The sequence below is a fragment of the Helianthus annuus genome, chromosome 10 (assembly GCF_002127325.2).
Source record: "Helianthus annuus cultivar XRQ/B chromosome 10, HanXRQr2.0-SUNRISE, whole genome shotgun sequence".
Lineage (NCBI taxonomy): Eukaryota > Viridiplantae > Streptophyta > Magnoliopsida > Asterales > Asteraceae > Helianthus > Helianthus annuus.
The window spans coordinates 104,179,150-104,187,096 of record NC_035442.2 but is presented as its reverse complement, the minus strand read 5'-3'; the positions used below and the strand labels follow the sequence as shown (position 1 = coordinate 104,187,096).

General features: G+C 36.2%; 1 long non-coding RNA gene across 3 annotated transcripts; it reads left to right on the top strand.

Annotated features, from left to right (window-relative positions):
- The first annotated feature begins 4,486 nt into the window (after positions 1-4,486).
- LOC110885067 lies at positions 4,487-6,846 on the top strand. Of its 3 annotated transcripts, XR_002561858.2 has the most exons (6): positions 4,487-4,833; positions 5,067-5,685; positions 5,796-5,935; positions 6,067-6,275; positions 6,460-6,636; positions 6,718-6,846. It is a non-coding gene; the product is annotated as an uncharacterized LOC110885067 (long non-coding RNA). The 3 variants fall into 3 exon arrangements; XR_002561856.2 differs by having other exon boundaries at positions 5,796-6,275; XR_002561857.2 differs by having other exon boundaries at positions 5,793-6,275.
- The last annotated feature ends 1,101 nt before the right edge of the window (positions 6,847-7,947 follow it).

The following is a 7,947-nucleotide window of genomic DNA, read 5'->3' as shown; positions in this document are numbered from 1 at the left end:
TTCAGGCTAATCTCTCAGCGTTCTATTCATTTAAACACGAACTGTTGTCACGGCTCCCCGACCCACCCTGGACGGAATCGGAGGCCGCGAGGCAGTTCCCGTGGTATTTATTTAATGCGACAGCGGAAGTCTTTGATTAACAGGATCTTTTCACCGGAAAATACTTGTTTAATATATTACACAAAGTTTAAGGAATACATCCCAAAATTTACAATAAGTTGATTTCACACAGAAATCTTTATTTTTCCAAAACATGTTTTATTTATTTACAATGAGCCACTTCACTGAGCTTGATAGTGCTTTACTGCACTTTTCCTGGATCACACAGATCACCTGAAACATGTTTGAAAAAGGTTTTGTCAGCGGGGAAATACTGAGTGAATCATTCCATTTTCTAAAACGACCCGTTAGTTATAATTTACAGTATTAAGAGCGATTACAATGTTTCTATCAACCAATTATCAAGAATGGGTATTTGTCACTCGACCGGACCTGTGACTGTGGTCATACCACTATTGGGTCCCGTTGCCCTAATAGTGACGGTTTACTCACACAGAGTAATAATCACTCACATAGAGTAATACTCACTCACATAGAGTGATAAAAATAGTAATGTGCACAATACCCCACATACCAGCTGTAATTTGGTGATTACAAAGACTTAATCCCTGTAATTATAATCTTGAAAATAATTTGAGGTATTGTAATACTTACTCACAAACTGTGAGAAAACAATTTAAAAAAAAGGAGAATGACTCACATTGCAGATTAACGAGCAAATAGATAATGCCTACTGATTAGCCTTAATTACACCTAGTTTAACACAATGCACACACAGGCAGGTTAGTAACTAATACAGCAGTTACGTCAATTCACGAGATTAAACCCTCACAACGATTAATCAGTGCAATACTCGATAATTCAATCGGATTCACAACGAATAACAGAGCATAGTCCGAATTCGAACAGCACTCAAATATTCAAGTTGAAATCATGACGAATAATCAAAGTACAAGCTCAATTGAGCAGCACCCGGATTATTGTTGGATAGTTATAATCGATCGGACGTTGAATCGTAATAGCGATCGAGTTATTACCCTGATTGCGGCAGCACCTCGTGTGTAGTGTGTGTTTAATTGTGATATAATAGTGAGATCTCGACGTATACAGAAGCTATGAACGTCGTTTTAACACCACAGTTCAAGTGCCAATGTCGGCTATTTATAGCTGGAATTTCGATTCGCATACGGACCGTATGCCTGTACCCTTGCGGTCCGTAAGGGAGCCAGTTGGCTTACGGTCCGTAAGGACTAACCTTTACGGTCCGTAAAGGGTGCGTTTTAGCTTGTAGACTAGCCTTCTCAGTGGTATAGGCACGGTGATTCATACACAAACGAAAATTCTCAATCAGACAACGTATATTTTGAGATAAATATCAATTAGGGTTTAGCCCCCCTGAGTTTTAGGGGCCCTGATCCTGATTCCGATTATTCCGGAAATTTCAGGGTTAGTGCGGAATTACTTGGGTGTCTTAATTAGGGTTTTCTTATTGGATAATTATTATCCTAATTACCGGTTTTATTGACAGTTGTTACATCCTCCCCACCTTAAGAAAAATCTCGTCCTCGAGATTTGCTGGAATAGATGAGGATATTTTCGCTTCATTTCTGATTCCAGCTCCCAAGTGTATTCTGGCCCTCTCTTTGAATTCCACTTGACTTTGACCAATACCAGTCTTTTATGCTTGAGGAATTTGACTTTTCGATCTTCGATCGCTAATGGTTTCTCTACGAATTTCAACTTTTCATTTACCTCTATATCTTGAAGAGGTACTACCAAGGATTCATCTGCTAAACATTTCTTGAGATTGGATACATGAAATACATCATGTACTCCAGCCAATTCTTCTGGTAGTTGTAAACGATAAGCAACTGGTCCGATTCGTTGAATCACTGGGAATGGTCCAACATACCTCGGGCTTAGTTTTCCTTTCTTACCGAATCGTACTACTCCTTTCCAAGGAGATACTTTTAAAAGTACTTTATCACCGATTTGAAATTCTAAAGGTTTGCGACGATTGTCTGCATAGCTCTTCTGACGATCTCGAGCTGTTTTCAGTCTTTCCTTGATCTGGGTTATCTTGTCAGTAGTCTCTTGTACTATTTCAGGACCTGATAATTGACTTTCTCCGATTTCTGCCCAGCATACTGGAATTCTGCATTTGCGTCCATACAGTGCTTCGAATGGTGCAGCTTCGATGCTTGAATGATAACTATTGTTATAGGAGAATTCTATTAATGGCAAATGGCTATCCCAATTACCACCAAAGTCAATTACACATGCGCGAAGCATGTCTTCTAACGTTTGGATTGTCCTTTCACTCTGTCCGTCTGTTTGTGGATGATATGCAGTACTTAGATTCAGTCGAGTTCCCATTGCTTTCTGAAAACTTTTCCAGAAATGAGAAGTAAATCGACTATCTCTATCCGATACGATGGAGAGTGGGACTCCATGTAGGGATACTACTTCGTCTACGTATAGTTGAGCTAACCTTTCCATACTAAAGGTTTCTTTCATTGGTAAGAAATGAGCTGACTTGGTTAATCGGTCTACGATTACCCAAATCGCATCATTACCTCTTTTGGTTTTGGGTAACTTAGTAACAAAATCCATTGTTGTGAGTTCCCATTTCCATACAGGCATTTCTAATTGTTGGAGTAGTCCTGAAGGTTTCTGGTGCTCAGCCTTAACTTGTGAACAAGTTAAACACTTGGATACGTATTCGGCTATATCCTTTTTCATTCCTACCCACCAGAAATGATTTCTTAAATCTTGGTACATCTTATTATTTCCTGGGTGCATGGTATTCCTAGATTTATGAGCTTCTTCTAAAATCTTATTTCTTAACTCTCCTTGCTTAGGTACCCAAATTCGCTTCTTATGGAACCTCCAAATTCCATCTTTTCCTTGTTCTAGTTCTTTTAGGTAACCTTTCATTCCTTCAGCATCATCTTTGATTGTTGTTTTCTGAATTTCCTTGATTTGTGTTATTAAATCTATTTGTAGATTTAACCTCAGAGCACGGACTCGTTTCTGTTTCTCATGGTACTTACGACTTAAAGCATCTGCAACTACATTCGCTTTTCCTTCGTGATATTGGATATCACAGTCGTAATCGCTTAGCATCTCCATCCATCTTCTTTGCCTCATGTTTAACTCTTTTTGCCCAAATATATATCTTAAACTCTTATGATCTGTATAAACAGTAAACTTACTTCCATACAGATAATGTCTCCATATCTTAAGAGCAAAAATTATGGCTCCTAGTTCTAGATCATGAGTCGTATAATTCTCTTCGTGCTTTTTCAATTGTCTAGAAGCATACGCAATTACCTTCTTGCGTTGCATTAACACACATCCGTATCCTAATTTTGAAACATCACAATATACTTCAAAGTCTTTTGTTCCTTCGGGTAAGGCTAAGATTGGTGCATTCGTCAATCTATGCTTTAAAATCTTAAAAGCTTCTTCTTGTCTAGGTCCCCATTCAAATTTAGCAGTTTTCACTACAACAAAAATGGCTTTTTGGGACCTTTTCTGTGGGACGCTTGTAAAAGAGGGTCCTAAAAAACTATTTAATAGGACTAATGAACTTTTGGGGTCCTTTTATAATATACTCTACTAAACCGGTGTCCTAAAAAACTATTTAATAGGATGGATGATTTTTTGGGGTCCTATTATTATATAATTTAATAGGACACTTAAAATATAGATCCTAATAAAGTACTTTTTAAGACATTTAATTGTTAGTGTCCCATTATGTGGTATTGTATTAGGACACTTGTTCATCTGGGGTCCTATTATAACATAACTTAATAGGACACATTATAGTTAAGTCATAAATGTTAAGTGTTATAGGACCCTTTCTAGTCGAAGTCATATTAGAACTTAACTTAATAGGACACTTGACACTTAGGTCTTATAACTTTAAAATTTATAGGATGCTTAATCATTGTGGTGTTATTATAATACACCGTAATAGGACACTTGATATTTGAGTCATAAAACATTAGTTTTATAGGACGCTTATTCGCTAGAGTTTTTTTTTATAATATAACTTAAAAAGACACTTGACACTTGAGTCTTATAAATTTAACCTTTATAGGAAGCTTAATCATTGTGGTGTTATTATAATACAGTGTAATAGGACACCTGATATTTGAGTTATAAAACATCAGTTTTATAGGACACTTATTCGCTAGAGTTCTATTATAACATAACTTAATAGGACACTTGACACTAGGGTCTTATAAGTTTAACCTTTCATTATAAATAAAAAGCCATTCAATGGCACATACTTTTAATGGTATTTTGCTTTTGTGCCGCGAATTTAAGTTTAGTGGCACTTTCGGTATGACGTATTTACTTAGCATATACTTTTAATGGTATTGAAATTTTGTACCACTAATTTAGTTTTTTAATGGCACGGCACTAAAAAGTTTGAAAATTTTCCTCTTTTATTTCCTCCTAAAATTTCCCAATCATCCTATAAAAATTAAACCAAAATTTCCCTCCCAACTAAAATTTTAGATTTATAGGGCTTTTTCCTAAACCCTAATTTCAAGACCAATTAGGAATGTAAGTTCTGGCTCCACCGTCTCCTTCTCAACTTGAATCATTAATCGACCACAATTCCCTCTGTTTAGCTTGATTATGATCTGTAACCGTCGCACATCACCATCTTGCATTAAGATTCCAACCCGTTTACATCTTCAACTTACCCGAGTAACCCACTGAACCTAAAATCCTTGAGTCACACTTCCTTATTTAAGGGTAATTTCTCATTATTAGTGTTTGTTTACTGATTAAGCTTTTGTTTTTAATTTTCTTGCATTTAGTTTTAAGTTAAAACGTCATTGATATGTAATCATTTGTACTACTAGTGATGGATTATGGTCATGTTTGTTTGATGCACACCAAGTGCTTGATGAAATGCATAAGTGGAAATTTTTATTTGAATGCTATATTTGTTTCTTTTTGTTTAAATTTTAAGAAGTTTTGTTTAGTTTAAATGCACAGCGGCGGCACGGCGGTGATGGAAGCGACGGCGGTAACCTTTTTCCGGTAAACCCCTCTCAACCCTTTTCTGTTATTTTGAAATCTTTTTGTTATTTTTGTTTCGAACGTTATCGGTCGGTGATATCCATATTCAGTTGATGAGCTTCGTTAATTTAATTAATTTTTCCTAATTTGTTTTTCCATGTTTAGTTGGAATTCTTGTTATTTTATCTTTTATGGATGCAGACGCTAGTAGCCTGTGAATGGTTACTGCTAGATTTTTTGGTTATGGACTTTCACATTGTTTATTCTAGTGCATGAGAGTTGTTGAAGGCATTGTTGACGTATGTCAAGATGCCATGCCAATGGTTAGGAGACCAGCTTCAACAAATGGGTCGGGTTCGTGTTGACACGTATTTAAACATATTGGGTTCAGGTTGACCCGTATTAAGAAAACGAGATGGATATGTGAAGCTCTTTCCTCTTGCCTTGGAGCGCCTCACACTTTTAGAAAGCGACCTCCATCCGCCATAAATTTAATCATTTGTTGATGTTCATAACTCTGTTTGGCAGAGAGCACTTGGCTTATCTGTTGTTGAGGGTTATACTGGTTATGGAGGTGAAAAGGTATGTATCATAGTTTTGATTTTAGAGCAATATGCATATTTACCATATGTATGGTATTAGCACATGCTTGTGATGGGATGTTTAAAAATTAACATTTACCTGCTCAGCAGGAACTAGGAATGAGAGCTCGAATTGCTTCACCGTTCTATGCAAGTCTTGGCATAAACAAGGATGACATGTTTGTATCTAACGGTTCAAACATTATTGTTTGTATTTTCTTATTTTTACTATATGTATGGTATTAACACAGGTGTGTGTATTCTACATTCTTGTTTGTATTTTCTTGTTATTTTTTTACTTTTATCGAAATATCCAGTTCAGTGAATATCATCTGGTTCATTTGCGACTTGTTTTTTAGTCCTCACCTCATACTTTCTTCAGGCTTATGTCGATTCAAGCGTGATTATGGGTTAGACGGTCGTTCCAAAAGGATGTTGATTGTTGAGAAATATACGAACATAGAATACATGAAATGTACTCCAGAGAACAATGTTTTCCTTATTCATTTAGAGTTTCTCGAACAAATATTCACAAATTGACTGTTCGGCTCTCAACGGATTGACACTTGTCTACGGAACTAAAGTCTCCAGGTTTGATCCTTCGAAGTTTTTTTTTTTTTTTTTTTACTTTTATTGATTTCTCTATGATATATTTGGGCATCTAGATTATTATTAACACGGGGAAAGGCCCACAAGAATTGCAAGCTAACAAGCTTTTTAACCAATAATTTTTTTTCACATCTAACATTTGGCAATTTTATTTCTTAATTCTCAGAGCTTGGACCCAAATGATCTAGTTGGTGGTACAGAGATTGGACCAGAATGGTGTGAAGTAAACGTTCAAGTACCAATAAAAAAGATGAAAACTTGGTAAGACCATATGGTTTATTTTCTATAATTCAAGATTGTATTGGTGCATCCATCGCATGGCCCTATATATCCATTCATCTCGGTATGTATTTGTTAAACTTGTGATACAAATAATTTTAATATTATGGAACTTAATGCTTATACATGGATGGTTTATTTGTAGGTAGTCCATGAGGATTGAGGACACATGACGACTCAAGATTTTATGCTTCTTATTTCTTTAATTGCTTTTAATTTCTTTGTTGAATGTTAAGACTTTATGTTAGATAATGTTATAACTTATTTATGGTTAGTGTTTTTGTTATGAACATGCTTATTTGAAAGATAATGAAGTTTTATTTCTTTCATTAGTTGATGTTATACAATAACTATTAGGATGTTATATGTTGATGATTTGTTTATAAAATTGGTTTTATAATCTTATTTGGGATATTAGGATCATTTTCTTGATATTAAAATAGCTATAACGTTACATCATAAGTGTCACACCCCCAAATTACCACCTAGGGAGTATCCCTGTTAGGCGTGTGACGACTAGTAATGAGCCACCAATTACATTGATTCACAAGTTTAAATAAAATTCCATTACTTAATAATACTGAAATCCCAAACATAAGTTGTTCAAAAACCATAAGTTCAGCGGAAGCATTAACGTATCACAATGTATAAGTTTCACACAACCAAAGTAAACAAATGTTTGATAAATAATTCAACCAGGCAACCATGACCACTCGCACCCTCCAGCCAGCAAGTTCCTGCGTTCCAAGTACCTAAGGACCTGCGAGCATGTGACACACGTATCAGACAAAGCTGGCGAGTTCACAGTTTTAGAAAATGTTTGTTACCCGTTGTATGTAAAACAGTTCAATAACCAACGCAAGTAATATTGTTAATATCTCAATTCCGAACAATGACGGCTCCTGAAATACACGACTGCCCTTCCCACGTACTCCTATCTAGTACTGGGCCAGACTGGGTCATTAGTTCACCTCCGTCCTCTACAGGAGCGGTGTGAGGGTGCCAAACCTAAGTAGCGCTACTAACTAATACCCGATGAGGGACTTACAAAAGATGATAGGTGAGAATATTAACCAATATACTCGTTTTTACCCAAAGACTCATCCCCCCATGGGATACCCACTGACTGTCCCCAACCACTGGGACGCATGCTCGAATGTAGTGAACTCACCTTAGGTTGCTCGGTATGTTACGTTATAGTACCCCTCCAAGTTTGTTACTCGCACCCTATTGTGGTTACCAAGGATAGTTAGTTATGTAACCACTTAGATCTCACACACATTGCGCATATTATTCAGGTAGCATTACGAATAATACATATAGCCAAATACCAGTCATGACAAGTAATCCAAATAATATACTAAGTCCACGCACA